The following is a 17,912-nucleotide window of genomic DNA, read 5'->3' as shown; positions in this document are numbered from 1 at the left end:
TGTTTGGGATGAGAGTTGTGAAACGGCGTTTCAGACCTTAAAAGAACGCTTGACCACAGCTCCTATCCTAGCCTTGCCAGAGGGTTGTGAGAACTTTGAGGTCTATACCGACGCTTCAAAGAACGGTTTGGGTTGTGTCTTGATGCAGGGAGGAAGAGTGATAGCCTATGCTTCGAGGCAGCTGAAGCAATATGAGGAGAACTACCCTACTCATGATTTGGAGTTGGGTGCAGTTGTGTTCGCACTTAAGATTTGGAGGCACTACCTTTACGGCGCAACTTTTAAGGTGTTCTCTGATCATAAGAGTCTAAAGTATATCTACACTCAGAAGGAGCTTAACATGCGACAGAGGCGGTGGATGGAGCTGATTGGAGATTATGATATGGAGATCATCTATCACGAGGGTAAAGCTAATGTTGTCGCAGATGCTTTGAGTAGGAAGAGCGTTCATTCGCTATGTACAGCTATGTCCTTGCTGAAGTTGAGAGATGAGATGTCTAGGTTGGGGATCTTTATGATTCGAGAAGGGAATACCATCGGGGATTTGACGATCGAGCCAGAGTTGTATGAAAACATCAAAAGTAAGCAAGAGCTTGATCCTAAGATCCAGGAGTGGAAGTCAAAGGTAGAAAGTGGAGCAGCTTCCAGGTTCTCTATACATCCCGATGGGAGTGTTCGTTTTGATGGGAGATGGTGTGTTCCTGACGATGCAGAGTTAAGGAGAATGATCTTGTCTGAGGCTCATTGCACTCCTTATTCGATTCACCGGGTGGTGACAAGCTTTACAGAGACCTTAAGAAGACTTTTTGGTGGCCGAACATGAAGAGGGATGTAGCTGAGTTTGTGGCTAGATGTTTGACTTGCCAAAGGGTCAAAGGTGAACAAAGGAGACCTCAAGGTAAGATTCAGTCCCCAGACAGGTGCCCGAGTGGAAATGGGAGTCGATCTCTATGGACTTTATTGTGGGGTTACCTAGGTCACAGCAAGGTAACAACATGATTTGGGTGATTGTGGATCGGTTAACCAAGTCAGCCCATTTTGTTCCAATGAAAGATACCTGGTCTAAGATGCAGCTGGCTTTGGGTTACAGAAAGCATGTGGTTCGGTTACATGGTATTCCGAAGATATTGTTTCCGATCGTGATGCGAGGTTCATATCAAAGTTTTGGCAAGAACCTGCAAGAGTTGATGGGTACAACCACAAGATGAGTACACTTTTCATCCGCAACCGATGGTCAGACAGAGCGGACCATCAAGACCTTAGAAGACATGCTAAGGGCATGTGTTATGGACTTTGGAGGCAGTTGGGAAGACAGACTTGATTTGATCGAGTTTTCATACAATAATAGTTATCATACAAGTATTGGGATGGCACCATTTGAAGCTTTGTATGGCCGGAAATGCCGAAGTCCAGTTTGTTGGGATGATAGTTCCGAGACAGTGGTTTTAGGGCCACAATTGGTTCAGGATATGGTTGAGCAAATCCAGTTGATTCGCCAAAAGATGAGAGCAGCTCAAGATCGTCAAAAGAGCTACGCCGACTTACACCGCAGGGACATTGAGTTCGCGGTAGGTGACAAGGTGCTTTTGAAAGTGTCACCTATACGAGGTGTTATGAGGTTTGGGAAAAAGGGTAAGCTAAGCCAAAAGTTTATAGGTCCTTATGAAATTCTGGACCGTGTTGGCGAGGTAGCCTACAGGTTAGCTTTACCACCAGCTTTGGATAGAGTTCACAATGTTTTTCATGTGTCTCAACTCCGGAAATATGTGAGTGACCCGTCGCACATCCTCGAGATGGAGAACATCGAACTTGATGAATCCTTGTCCTATGCCGAGATTCCTAAGGAGATTCTTGATCGCAAGGTTCGTAAGACCCGGAATGGTGAGACGGTCTTACTCAAGGTCCTTTGGTCTAATCATAAGGTGGAGGAAGCAACATGGGAACCCGAGGAGGCTATGCGAGACCTCTTTCCTAACCTTTTTGATCAGGTATGTTTGGTTACGGGGACGTAACCGTTGTCTTTTTAGGGGGGTAGGAGATGGTCGCGATAGTGTTTTGTGTTTTCTTTGCTTTGTTTGATTCGAGTCGGGAGATGCGTTTGGGGTAACTTGTTGTGATGTGTGTATAGTTCCTTGGAGTTGTCTCATGTAATTGTTAGAGTCTTGTGTCGTGGTGTTGTGCTTGCTGATAGTAGGGTGTGAACTTCGGGACGAAGTTCTTTTTAGGGGGAAAGATTGTAACACTACGGATTTCCTTTGGAGCCTACTCGACCGAGTAGAGCCTACTCGGCCGAGTAGTGCTCTGAATGCGTGTTATTTCGGTTCTGCCGAAGAACACTCGGCCGAGTATAGTGAATACTCGACCGAGTGTAGGTCACTCGGCCGAGTGTCCTTACACTCGACCGAGTGTCCGGTTTGGCGAAGTTATATTTCGACGGTTTGATTAAGGAATGATTAGGGTATTTTATATTCCGCGTCGTTTCTAATATCATATTTCACAAATTATCATTGCTACGTTACCCTAATCCTACCCAAATCATTCCCTAATCATCCCTTTTGAGCATTTCGTAGCATCTTTGTGTCGATAATTTGCGGTGATTCTTGCGTAAAGGTTCTTGTTGCACTGTTGGTAAGTACATCTTTGTAATTATTGCATCGTTTCGGGTTGCTATACATTTATATGGAAGGGGATGTTGGGAATTGTTCAAAGTGTAATTGTGTTGTATGATCTTTGTATAGGAGAAGACTTCGTAGAGGAGCCTTTTTGATTGTCCGTGTTGCTTACTGCTGTGATTGCTAAGGTAGGGTTTCCTACTCAGTTGCTGTGCTTTACATGACATATTATTGTATTTATCGTTGTCTATTGATCATCGTAATATGGAGATTGTTGTGACAGTGTTGGTGTGAGGGGATTGAGATGACAGTAATGTCATGTGATTGTGATTGTGGTGGAGTCACTTGCGGGAGTGGCTTCACACCCTAGTTCGCCCTCCGTGGAACCCGCCACGGGAGGGGATGTGCACATTAAGGGACAGGGATGATTGTCGCTCGTTGAGGAGCCGGACTAGGTGGGATCGGGCATGGTCACCCATCGGCGGCGAGGATTACCTGTTGCGATGGGTAATCGCAGGGCTACACACTTTAGTGTGTAGTCGGTTACTATGTGAGACAGGGTGATTGGGAGTTGACGATGATCAGACGAGTATTGCATTTGTTTGTCTTGTTGTTGCATAACACTGACCCCGTTGTTGTTTGTGTAATCTGCGGTGATCCATTCGGGGATGGTGAGCAGGCTTGACAGGTTTTGCTAGTGAGAGCTTGGGGATTATCTTGGGAGAATCGCCATCACGAGTCTTAGCATCACTTTGTCGAGTTCTTAGCGAGTTTTCTTTTGTTATTAAGACCTTGAAGTTGTAGTTCAAGAAATGATTTTGGTTTTGGATATTGTAAACTTTACTTTTACATTACCTTAATAAATGTGCTCAGTTCAGACGCTTTTGATATGTGCTAACCTCGGGCAACCGAGATGGTAACGCACTCTCATGGTAGGGTGGTCCTGGTAAGGCACCTTGGTATGAGGGGGTGTTACACGTGCGTCGGGAGCAAATATGCTCTGATACCAACTGTGACACCCTCATTTATTGCGGAAAAGTAAACACATAATTTTAGATAAAAACTGCATGGATATGTTTGTAATAGGTTCATTTGGGTAAAAACCTGTAATTTTTAAAACCTGAACCTGTTATGAAAATATCCAAATGGGAAGGTGTCAAACATGCAAGGTCCAAAATAAACCTCATAAATAAAACATCGCTAAAGTCGCGAAATAAAGTTATACAACCCAAGTATGAAAAAGGGAGACATATGTTCCTAAAAAGTATATGATATAAAAAGTGTTCAAGGGTCACAATAAAATAAAGCCAATCTAGGTCCCAAGGTTACTTTGCTCGCTAGCTCGTCCATGTACCCCCGTATATGCATCACCTACATCACAATCGCATTTTATACAAATACGAAAGCCACAAATCAAGTGGGGAGTAACTCCGAGTTCTCCCAACCACGAAATGTCATAATTAATATAACATGTAAACATAAGAATATGAATATGAATAACACATAGCCTTAGCATATAGATGCTAGACAATCATGCTTATCATGTGAACAACACTATAACAACACATAGTCCTAGCATGTGAATACTAGACCGACTCATACTACACTATCATGTGAATCACATAACATCCAGGAATCCAAACTCTATCAACCATAGCCGGCTTGCATCTCACCTTCTATGATTCATAGAATTATCAAACAAGAAAGGACAATATATCTAGAGACAGGCATAAGTTCTTAGGACGGTCAATAGTCACTCTGTAACTCGAGTCTATACCACGAGGTAAGGTAAACACCCTAGTCCTAAACCTGCGCAGACCTAGCGACATGCGAAAAATACCGCATCCAAGACCCATGATCACAAACATGAGTACCCCTAAGGAGTCCACCAAAGGGTTGGCTAGTACTTAAGCTGACCACATACTTCTACGAGTACGTCAGGAGGTCATACCCTAACTTGGATATAAACCCACCAAGCTAAGACACAAAGGCTATTAAGCCGCAAACATACACTCGTTAAAGACTATAATGGCCTATCTATGACGAAGGCCGAAATACTCACCTAGGACCTAGTCCCAGCTTGAATACTTTAGCCCACACCACACAAGACAAGTAGGACACCCAATTAACCATGAGAGGGGCAAAGAGTCCATACTTGCACACACACAAATGATCATACACACCCTAGCATATGAAAGACTACGCAAGAGCATATTCAGCTGACAATCCAACAATATCTCCAATATCAATAATAATCCAAATTCCAGCTAACTAACAGTACCATAATCCATGAGAACAAGCTAAAATAGCAGAGAGACAACAAGACTCAAGCATAAGGCATCCAAAGCATCCAACAACCAACATGTGAAATGATAATTACAAATATCAAGGCATAACATAAAACCTCCAATAACAACCAATCTCACCTCAAAGACAAACCCTCGACCCGAGTCCCGCGACGGGTCATCGGTCAAATCGAGGCTGACCGGTTTAAACCTAGTTTGACCAAACTCGTTCGGTCAATCTGGCCCAGCTCAGAGTCTTGGCCTACTTTGGCCCAAATCACAAAATTCATCACAATATCATTCTCATGCTATTTCCAATTTCTATTATGTGAACACTATCAACATAAAGAAAAACATTCCAACTTACAAAATAACTAATTCCACAAAATTCTCGCATAATAAAATAGCATAAATAACCGTCTCACACAAGGGTAAACTTTTCTATAAATTTTAATCGATAAAACGACGCCATTTACTCATACGGACTCCGAATTGAGTGATTCAAGTGGCTAAACCACCTAATTTTTCGATGCCGTTCAATCTGTCATATTTTTGGAAACATTGGAAACTGTCTCAGTCCGGTACTGACGCGTTCCAGCCAACACGCGGACTTGTCACAACACATAATTCCTCATCCAAATTTGTTCAAAACAATAATATACAAATGGGTAACATAAATTAAGCATAAGCATACTCATCTTACTCCATTCATTCATTTATCAACAAGATCGTCTCAAACAACAACAAACAACCAATACAACTACTTATGTGACATTAATTCGTCGAGTAACTCGGAATAGTTACCTTAAGCTAGCAAAGAGACAAGTAATAACTTGAGAAAGCTTCTAAAACCCAAAATTACTCTTCATCTTCAACAACATATGAGTCACCTAACTCATCTTCAAATTCTTCACCTATAAGAACAACAAAAACACAATTATTAAGCTTAAATTCGAAACCCTAAAAAAAAGTGTCTTAAACAAAAATTGGGGGAAATGAAAATAAAGCTTACTAGTAGATGAGGATTGAAGAGAGGATTCCAAATATATAATTTTTATGAGATTTGGTGGAGAAATGAAGGATTTATTGTGGATTTAGGGATTGTAAGGAGGATTTTTAGTGGGTTTTTGGTGTTTGAGAGAAGGAGGAGATAGATTGAGTTATGGAGGAAATGAAAATTGTAAGAGGGGAGAAATGGAGGGTAGGTGTGACACCCTCATTTTTTTAGCGTAAAATAAACACGTAAAATTTTACAGAAAACCTGACAGGATATGTTTGTAATTGGTTCAACCAAATAAAACCTGTAATTTTAAAAACTTTTCTAAACCAACCACAAACACTTCCAAATGAAGAGTGCCAAAACCTGCAAATACTAACATCCTAATTTACATAACATGCTAAAGTCGCGAAAATAAAGTGATACAAACCAAAGTAAGAGAGGGAGACATATGTCCCTTCAAAATATAAACACAACCAAATGTTTAAAGGTTTACTACAAAATAACCAAACTAAGTCCAAGGTTCTTTTGCTCACTAGCTCGTCTCGTGACCCCATCTAATCATCATCAACTCACAATCGCATTTTATACAAACACGAAAGCCACAATTCAGTGGGGAGTAACTTCGAGTCCTCCCAGCCACGAAATGTCATATTTAATGTAACATGTAACGTAACATGTAAACCACATCACAAATAATCTAGATATCAAATATTCTAACAAGTGAACTCTAAACTGACCAAATTAAACTATCATGTGAAACATATAACAAGCAGTAATCCAAACTTTATCAATTGTAACCGGCTTGCATCTCACCTATTACAATTCATAAAATCACCATACAAGAAAGGACAATATATCAAAGACAGGCATAAGTTCTTAGTACGGTCAATAGTCACTCTGTAACTCGAGTCTATACCACGAGGTAGGGAAGGTAATCGAACCGGTATCATGGCTCAGAGGTTCTATCAAAACATGGCCAAGACACAACACAACCCTAGCCTAAAATCTGCGCAGACCTAGACATGCGGATACACACCACCGCACCCAAGACTCACAATTTTTCTAAAACAAAGTGAGTACCCTAAGGAGTCCACCAAAGGGTTGGCTAGTACTTAAGCTGGCCACTTACCCTCAAAACAAGTAACGAGGTCATGCCCCAACTTGGATATAATCCCACCAAGTCAGGAACACAAAGGCTATCAAGCAGTGAACATATACTCGTCAAAGACTATAAAGGCCTATCTATGACAAACACAATAACCTGCAAGAAGTATTCAATACCAATTCCATTTCAAGCAATATTAACAATATTAAAGGTTTTAGGGAATCTAGGGCCGTTTCAACAATATAAGAACCCATTCAAATCAACCAACAACATATGTGAAATAAAAACATATTAAATGGCCTAAAACAAGAATAAGGCCGATTATCCACTTTTCACAATAATTTTCATCCAACCGAATTTTTACCCGCAACCCCAGTCCTGCGACAGGTATGGGTTTAATCGCGGCTGACCAATCACACAATTGATCGACATCGATTCGACAAAGGGACCAAGGACTCGCTTTGCATAATCATCCAAACATTACAATTATCGCTATAAAATTCATTTTAAGCCTATTCATTACAATTTCATATCATAACCTATCCTAACATGTATAAACTACCAATATAAGCATAATTTTACCAACATCATTATATTCATTACTAACATTATTCATTTCAAAAGATTACCCATATGTTACTTATACTAAATATAACATTAATACACCCGAAACGACAAACAACGCATGAAAAACCGCGAAACAAGCAACGGGCCGACCCGGCCAACCTGTGGCCTGCCGTGGCCTGCTCGGCTGCCGGCCTGGCTGGGCTGCTGGCCGCCACCCTCAACCCTCCATTTCTCCATTTTTGTTCAGTTTAACATCGTCTGAAGTATCAATTAATCATTCCCATTTCATTTCCATACTAATATGTGAACTTAAACTAACAAAAGACATGAATTAGACATGAATTTAACCCATATTATCATGTGAAATAAACCACTCAATTAACAATCACAAAATCATACAAAAAGCAAAGAATGTGACATTAATTCGTCGAGTAACTCGAAATATGTTACCTTAAGCTAGCAAAGAGACAAGCAATAAACTTGAGAAAGCTTCTAAAACCCCAAAATTACTCTTCATCTTCAACCACATATGAGCCACCTAAAATAATTATGTGAAAGGATGATATTAACGAATTATCGTTATATGAAATAAGAGGCGGAAATTAATTTAATTATATTTTAAATAAACCAAACTAGCGTCAAAACAATTTATAGACACGGCCCAAAAGTTATTATGACAACCTCAAACTCGGCCTAACCCCCAACTACACATGGCCTCAAACTCGTGACTTAGCTAGGCCACGGCCAGGCCACTGCTAAGCTACAGCCAGGCCACAGCTGTCTCCAACACTCCACCTAAACAACTACCCATCTCAGCCACTAAAACCCATGCTTGACTGTTCTAAAATCAGCCCACTCAATCACGTTAAAATAGTCCCAAAACCTTGCAACAGAACATCCCAAAACAACCCCACCACAGTCCATGAACAACTCTGAAAAACCTGCACAAAGTGACCTCAAAACAGTCCTAAAATAGTCCCTCATCACCCCACGAAACAACCTACTCAACACATTATAGCGGTCCCAAAAATACACAGGAAACCGTCCAACATCAGTCACTCTTGCGCCCTAAAAACAGTCCCGAAAGGCACCATTTTATCCATCCCAAACTGCCCCAAAACAAACCCTACATGTCAGTATACACCGTCTCAAATATAAAAGACAACAATTAGCACCCAAAACAATCCATACATGTCAGCATACACCGTCTTAAATATACCACTTACTAGCTAGCATCCCAAATGATCCCTAGAGGTCAGTATACACCGTCTCAATCATCTCCACATATCAGTATACACCGTCTCAACTATACAACTGACTAATTAACATCAATAAGGATCCCTATATATAATTATACACCGTCTCAACTATAAAACAGACTAACAAATCTTCTACCAGACCGTCTATTTTAGTACATACAACCGTCTTATAATAAATAAAGCTGAAAGTATAAATTGGGTTTGTAAAAATACATAACGAAAATGAATGTTACTTTGGCACAATTTTGGTGGACGGGATGTAGGATGGGGCATAATATCCACTGGTGTAGCAAAAATTTTCTGAGCCTACCAAAGAGTGGGGGAGGCTTGGGCATTCGAAATGTGAAATGTCTCAATCAAGCGTTACTGGCCAAACATGGGTGGAGAATCGTTGCTGGAGAATCATCGCTTTTCGCAAGATTTTCAGCAAAAGATTTTTGGCACACAGAGATCCAAAGAAGGTATGACTCCCGTAGGTGCACCGGGTGTTCATGGGGGACGCGAAGCATTCTATATGGGTTGTCTGTCGTCATGGAGAATATGGGGTGGAAGCCTGGTATTAACTCGAAGATCAATGTCTGGACTGCAAGATGGGTGGGGGGAGAGAGACCGGAGCCCAAAGAAGATTGGCTTAACCTTAGCAATGGATTCCTTGCTAATCTGCAGGTACGGAACCTGTTCCAATCTAATGGTAGGTAGAATAAGGTCTTCATTGAAGGGCTGTTCACTGAGGAGTGGGCTACACGGATCCTTGCTATACCAAGGTGCGAAGTGAGGAGCGAGGATAAGGTTTTTTGGCCGCTCACAACAACAGGTCAGTATACGGTAAAGAGTGGATATGGTTTAATATTTACTGATTACATGGCCAAAGTTGGGACGGATAAAGACAATCGTCGACTAAGTGATCGAGGACGACTGTTCTGTCGGAAAGTGCTATGGAGGTTGCCTATCCCACAGATGTGGAAACTCCTGCTCTGGAAGACTATTACAAATGTGCTTCCGACTGGGAATGAGCTCATAAAGTGGAAGATTGACGCGGATCCGTTCTGTGACATATGCGGAGGAGACCGGCACATTATGGAAACACCGAACACCTGTTCGGGGAAAGGGGCTCTCTCGAAGAATCCGGGATCGACCCTAGGCATTCGGGTTGAGGGTGCAGGGAGCATTCCAATTTCAAATTGGATTTGCGATCGGTTACAATACTTACGTAAAAAAGGATGAGGGGATGAACCAGGTGATCCAGTTTGTGGCAACTTTGTGGGGCATATGGACAATGAGGAACAAAATTAAATTTCAAGATCAAGCGGTCAACTCGCATGTGATCACGAATATGGTCTACAAGGTAATTGGGGAGAAAGTACACATCTTGTGTAATTCCATGAACTCGAGGCAAAATCGGAGTGAACTGCGATGTGAGGAAGAAGGAGCCTGCCAAAGGGACGTGGCCGATATTCGCAACGGACACCCGGTATGTGTTGTAGGTAAGCCATCCGGCTGTACGGTGGTACGCGTAAAAGTGGATGCTAGCTGGAACCAGACTTTTGAGGCGGCTTTCGGGTGGATTGCTTATGATGGCACGGGACAGGAAATAGGTCATAGACAAGTACGCACCAGAGCTGAATCACCGATACAAGCTGAAGCCCTGGGGGTTCGGGATATCGTGGAGTGGTCTTGTGAAGAGCAGATTTTACATCTGGATATCTCGTCGGACTGCTTGCAACTTATCAGCCAAATAGCAGGAGTGGACAAGGATAATCACAAGATCGCAGGGCTCTTGGAAGATCTTAGGGGTTCTTTTAGTTTCTTTCACTGTTTATGTTTCAATTTTATTCCGAGGCAGATGAATGGCATTGCGCATAACCTTGCTAAGCAAGCCATGAAACTGTAGAACCTTATTTTACAGCTGACAAAAAAAAAAAAAAAAAAAAAAAAAAAATGAATGTTACTTACATCGGAATGACAAGAACGACGAGAGGAGCGCTATGGAACAAAAATCATTGAAAACGGATGAGAAACGGAGTCGGGATCGGAGTTTGAAGGGGGACGGGAATGGAGGTTGAGCGTGGTTTTGTTGTTGTTGTTTGTTCTGATAGAACAAAGAACAAAAGGGGAAAAATAAGGGGATGCGTGAGAATAAAGAGGGAGCAGCTAGCTAGCTAGCTATTTATTATACGTACGTTTCTTCGTCGTTAAGAAACTTCGATAGTTATTAAAACCGTTTCGAGTTAAATTAAACCGATTTAAGTAAGGTTTTCGAGATAAAACATACTCAATAATAAATAAATTTAATGAATGAAAATAAAATAAACTCAGCTATTTAACGGAAATAATACGATATCAGCTTGAATCGGAATTATTAGCGATTTTTACGAAACTAACGGATATTAATAAAAAAATTGCTAATTTAGTGAAATAAGCTCAAAATAGTTAATTTAAGACGATTTTGTTCCCAAAATCCATCTCGGGTTCACTTAAAACAACTTTTATAAGGACTCGTAAAGAAACGGAAATTATTAAATAAATAAACTCGAACTAACTTTAAATAAACTTATTAATGATTATTAAAATTAACGTATCGAATTATGATAAAATTAATTAATTAGCTAAGCATATATATATAAATCGTTAAATGATGTATTTAAATTCAAAATAGCAATTAAAAGAATTTTATCCAACTTAATAAAATACGGGGTGTTACAGTAGATGGCCAGCCAAAGGCATAGGGAGATGGGTCATTTGTTTACGTTTTGGTTCGTTTTGACGGAAATTAGAAATATTCGTCGAACGCGATTTCCGAGAAAATTAAAGTTCTTAAACACGATTTTACTAAAAGATTAAGTACTCATATGCCCAATATCCAAACTCGTTTACCCAACGACCGTAAGAAATGGGAAAATCCCGATTTTACGACTTCTATCCGAAATCTCTTTTATCAAAGGAAAAGGTTTAAATATAGTTTAAATCACTTTTAAACATTTCTAAACTATCAAAAATAATTACATTTCTTCAAAATAAAATAAGATTATATTTTATCAAATAGATTTTATCTCAAATAAATTAATATTAAATTAAAATAGATTAAAATATTACTTTTAAAATATAATAAAGGTCTTCAAATTTACGGGGTGTTACAATACCACAATCCTTTAAGTGAGAATCGAATTCATTGCTCAAATATTCTCCACCACGATCGGATCGTAGAGCTTTAATCTTTTTGTTCAACTGGTTCTCTACTTCATTTTGAAATTCTTTAAATTTCTCAAATGCTTCACTTTTATATTTGATTAAGTAAATATACCCATATCTACTTAAATCATCGGTAAAAGTGATGAAGTAGTCATAATTTCCCCTTGCGGTGATACTCATTGGACCACATACATCGGTATGTATTAGTCCCAACAAATCACTTGCTCGTGTCCCTTTACCACTAAAGGGAGCACGAATCATTTTGCCAAGGAGACCAGATTCGCCTGTTCCATATGATTGGAAATCAAATGGTCCAATAACTCCAGTCGACACTAGTCTTTTGATGCGTTTCTCATTTATGTAACCTAATCAACAATGCCAAATGTACGATTCATTTGGGTCACTTGTTTTGAGTTTTTTGGATTGTATGTTATTATCTTTGCTTGAGTCAAAAGTTTCAAGAATATAAATGCCATTAATTGAAGTGCCTTGGCCTATGCCCAATTTATTTCTGGAAATTTCACAACAATTGTTCTTAATAGCAAAAGAAAATCCTTCCATGTCTAACATAGCAACGGAAACGATATTCTTAGATAAAGAAGGTACAAAATAACAATTATGTAAGTACAACTCAAAGCCATTAGCCAAAACAAGTACATAAGTCCCTCTTGAAGTGGCCGCTACCCTAGCTCCATTTCCTAGTCGGAGATCTACATCACCCTTGTTTAGCTTTTCCACGTTTCTAAGCCCCTGTAAATGATTACAAAGGTGAGAACCACAACCGGTATCCAATACCCATGTTGAGGTGGAAGTATAATTTATATCAATAACAAAGATTTCGGAAGAAATATTACCAAGTGGAGCGTCAAGTCCATGATTGATATCTCCCAAAAAGATGGGGTAATTCGTCACCCAATGACCCATGCCATGACAATAAAGGCATATATTATTGGTAGTCCCACTAGCCATTAAATCCCTATAGTTTGAATTAGACCTCTTACTTCTCTTCCTCCTTTTGAACTTTCTCTTCTTGATAGCAAGCCTTTTGCTAAAACTCCCACTAGCTTTACCATTTCTCCTTGCTTCCAAAGACAAGGATCTCATGCTTTTAGTGAGGTTGTCGTCACAAGACTTATCCACTAAGTTGCTAGGTATGATAGGAGGTGAAGAAGTAGTAATAAAGTTAAGACTTCCATCGGAACCAATGCCAAAATGAATTTCTCTAATCGTACCAAGGTTGTTAAGTGAGCAAATTTCGTCGAACGATTTGTGATATGATTCAATAGTGATCGGTGTTAATGAGTTGGACGAATCCATTGCGGTAAAAGATAACTACAAAACGGATATGAAGGAAATTAATTAACATTTATCGTTATAATACTTGTAAACATTAAGACAAGTATAGCATTTATATAGTGACCTTTACCCAACTATAATAAATGATTCCTAGATCCAAAATGCATATTAACTTGGATGTGAGCCAACGGGCCCTCTACACCTTTACTAATAGAACTTGGTGGGTTAACCCACTTAACCGATTCTACAATTAGAACTCTCGGTCGATGAATTTACATTAAGTTCATCTTTAGCCCGAACCTATTGCGGCTACGGTCGCAAATAGTTTCGTTGAGATCAACCAAATTTTCGAAGTGTAATAACTATTTATTACCCCACTTACCCAACGTCAAATGAAGCACCTCGCAAAATCGTATTGTACCCCTTATGAAATTGAGATTCATGAGCTCCTACTATTTGGTAAGGCTAAGTCTCAATCTTTTGTAAGTAAAGGTCTTATCAATTTATTATCTATCAATTTTAAGTGAGCTAAAAGTCAAATTATCGATAATCACAATCGACACGATCGAAGACTCGATATGATATGCATGTGTTGTTATGGCGATTTGGCAATGCATGCAACATACTAAAAGAAATGCAAAGCAAAATAAAATTCCTAGTATGGCCTTCCTAAAATAGAAAATCAAATAATCTATTACAAATTCGGAAACCAACTTCATTGGTCCCTTGAATCTTCAAGTGGCACGCCTCCCAAGAACACCGTCTTCGTCGGAACACCTTTCCGAATGGCACCATCTTGAAGGAACTCCGGGATTACAAATAATAATAAAATACATAGCTATTCCTATTATACATTTGTAATATGAAAAACTAGTAAAAATAAAAAGTGATACGAGATCACATTAAATTACAACCGAATCAATATCCCCTTACATTACGGGAAATATCGATTAAAAATAAGCTCATACTAAGATAAAATTACATAATTCAAATACATAAATAAAATATGACATTCAACAATGAAATATGCAGCATTATAATATGTATCTAACATGCCAAATAATGTGCCAAATCTCCCTATTTAAACTTATATCGTACATATAACCCGGTTTTATGGAAATTCACGATTTTTAACTTATTAAAATCGCTAAATAATACTAAAATCTAATTTTAGACCAAGTTAATTATCCTAACTCTCTTAGGACTCAAAAATTAATCATTACTCAATTTTTGACAATAATTCAACTTGATATAATATTTATGCTCATTTTTTACCCTAAAATCATAACTTTTATCAAATAAATCCAAATTAAATTACAATAATTTCAAAATTTGAATTTTAAATTTTTTGAACATTCTGGAATATATCCATAACACTCATAATGTCAAAAATTATGGTTTAAAATTTTTGAATTTATTTCGAGAAAAATGTAGTTGTGATTTATCGGTTTTATCAAATAAAACATCTAAAGCATATGAAAATTACTCTAATTAATTTTTCAACTTTAGATCTAATAAGTGGGATATAAATTTAACCTAAAATAATTTTCTCATGCCATATAATTCGTTTAAGCTATTTATGCTAAAATAGTCACTATTTATGTCATTTTTACACTAAAAATTCATAAATCATGCAAAATGAATAAAGTTCATCTTAAATTTTACACACAGTGAGTAAAAGGTGCATGTGACAACATATTAAAATTTCATGGCCTGTTTCGAAGTCTAACTATTTTTAACCATTTACTTCCATTTATTCCATTTTTATATCATAAAAATCATAAATCATGCAAAATAAATCAAATTTATACGAAATTTTACATACAATAAGTAAAATATGCATGTGAGGTCATATAAAAATTTTAAGGTCAGAAACTAAGTTTAACTATTTTTAGCATTTTAAATACTATTTTACCCATTAAAATGTAATAAATCACTAAAAAAAATCATTAAAATAAGCAATAAAATACCATAAATAATCAAAATGACCTAAATATATTTTAGGACTAGAATATATAACATGCAATATGATTTAGTGACATTATCTAATAAATCACAAATTATTAGTTTTAATTAAGTTACTTATAACTCGAAAAAACTATAAATCGATCATGCATGCAACATCCTATGCTCTGATACCAATTGTTAGGTTCATATACCTATTATTAGACATTTTTAATATGGTTCTAATTAACATTTTAACTAGGTGATTTAAGATCTAGTGCATGCATAACAAAAGAAGAGATAAAAGGAAAACAATGTTTCTTACATTGTATTTGGTTCGAAAATATGGGCACAAATAAGGACACTTTCCTTGTTTGTTCTTGAGCTTAAATGTTATGGACGATCCTCCAAAAATCTCAAGTGTAGAGATTCTCCTCTTGTTGCACCCAAAACAAAACCCTTAAAGCTAATATGCTAATTTACTAGATTAATATATTAGATATCCTTAATAATTCTAATAAATTTTGTATTACTACACTAATAATAATATATTGTAATATTAGAATTAGTTGAACAATTTTTATGAGATCTAAAAACTATTTTTAGAGAGAAGTGGGAGAAGTGAATAAGAAAGATAAAAATTGCATGAATGGATAATGAGAACCAGATTTCTCTATTATTGAAGGGGGGAGCCGGTTTGGGGTCAAGAAGGCCAATGCATGGCCTTCACTCTTTTGCTTTTGCTCTTCTCTAAAACATAGATGTGTAAGGCTAGCAATTAGGCACTCATTGTGTTTCATTTTAACAATTAAAATAAAACACCCACTAACCCCAAAAACCCTCTATTTTTCGGTCCATACATAAAATGGACATCCATTTTCTGTTTGTCAATTTGTCATTTGTCATTTGTCATTTGTAATAAGGTAGGTTATGTGTCACACACCATGCCCATAGCTATTTTTAATGCATATTTAACCCCTTAAATATCATTTTATAATAAATAAATTACTTGTGATAAATTAACTAGTAATACATGATTACAATTATTAAAATGGGTTATATAAATATAATTTACAACATTTTGAAATTATAATTATTCAATCATTCTTAATATAATTGTTTCACAAACAATAATGAATTTTAGTAATGAAATCTTTTAATTATTAAAATAAATCTTATTTAATCAAATTACAATAACATACAAATATTCTTACTCACAAATGAATTGTTCAAATTTAAGAAATTGATTAACTTGTATCGATATACAATTAATCAACTTATCTATTAAGGGAATTGTCCTATAGGTGTGACCTTAAGAGATCAACTGATCACCACCGTCAAACGAGAGTAATGTCAAACTCTAGCTAGCCAATCATTATCGATTAATGTTGATCAGTTGACTATATAATTGAATCATCCCTTACGCATTCTTATCATGAGATTTAAACATGTGATCGCACTATTGTTGAGGACACTTACTCCAACAGGTTCTGCAGGACTTGTCTGTGGGATGATTATATACCTTAACTTTGGTTGGGATGGTGAATAACTCGGGTCAGGGATTGGCGGATGAACGGGTGTTTCGGGTGATGAGATCAGCTGCATTTGCATATCATATCATATCATATCATATCATGCATTTTCATTTATTCTAAATTATATCTATTGTTAGTTATTCTACTCAACCATTGGTTGACGGGTGCTTGTTGTCATGTCAAAATAAATGATGCCTGCTTTAATTGATGGCATCCTGTAATAAACCATTTAATATTTTCCGATTAAATGGGGAGCAGATTGAAATAATAGGTACTTGGTTTAGCCGAGTGGTACATGGGGCGTGAGCCAGGGACGTGAAGACTTGGACCGTAATTGTTGTCTAGATCATTTTAGTTTGACTTAAACATTATTTATTTAATTTTGTTTATTTTTCGTTGCGTAGTAAATTGTATTATTATAGTTTTAATTAATCAATTGACAAATGTAATAAAAACATTATTCATTAAATTTATTTAAAGTACTTTGGATTGTTTATCTTTGTTATTCACTCCCTCGGGATTCCGATATGGTAACAGCTCCTTTTATCTAGAAATGCATAGTTAAGGCTATTGGATAAATGGGGTGTTAGAAGACCGGACACTCGGTCGAGTACACCCTGCTCGATCGAGTAAAAGGATTCTGGGCAATTTCGCTCTCCCGGCCGAGTACACCCTACTCGATCGAGTGTCATCCATACTCGATCGAGTGCCACCAAGTCAGAAGCCTGACTTAAAACACCCGACAACGTACTCGGCCGAGTGCAACCTACTCGACCGAGTACTCCATGCTCATAAATGCGTAGTATTATAGTAATTACCGTGTGTTTGGACGGGAGAGAGAAATTGCCCTGAATCCTTTTACATTCTGTTGGATTATGTTCCAAAATTTAGTCTAAGTTAGTTTCCTATAATTAAGTTAGTGAGAAGTAATAAATGCTAAGAAGAGTAGGGAGGCTGGTCTTGGGATGATTGAACAAGGAAGGCAAGAAATTTTTGTACGTTGGCTTGCTCCTCGTGAATATTGGCTGGCGTTGAATATTGACAGGGATTCAAAGGGAAATCCGGGTAGTGTTGGAGCAGGAGGCATTATTCGTGATTCATCGGGACAGATTTTAGAAGC

This window comes from Silene latifolia, chromosome Y (genome assembly GCF_048544455.1).
Source record: "Silene latifolia isolate original U9 population chromosome Y, ASM4854445v1, whole genome shotgun sequence".
Lineage (NCBI taxonomy): Eukaryota > Viridiplantae > Streptophyta > Magnoliopsida > Caryophyllales > Caryophyllaceae > Silene > Silene latifolia.
This window is presented reverse-complemented; position numbering follows the sequence as displayed.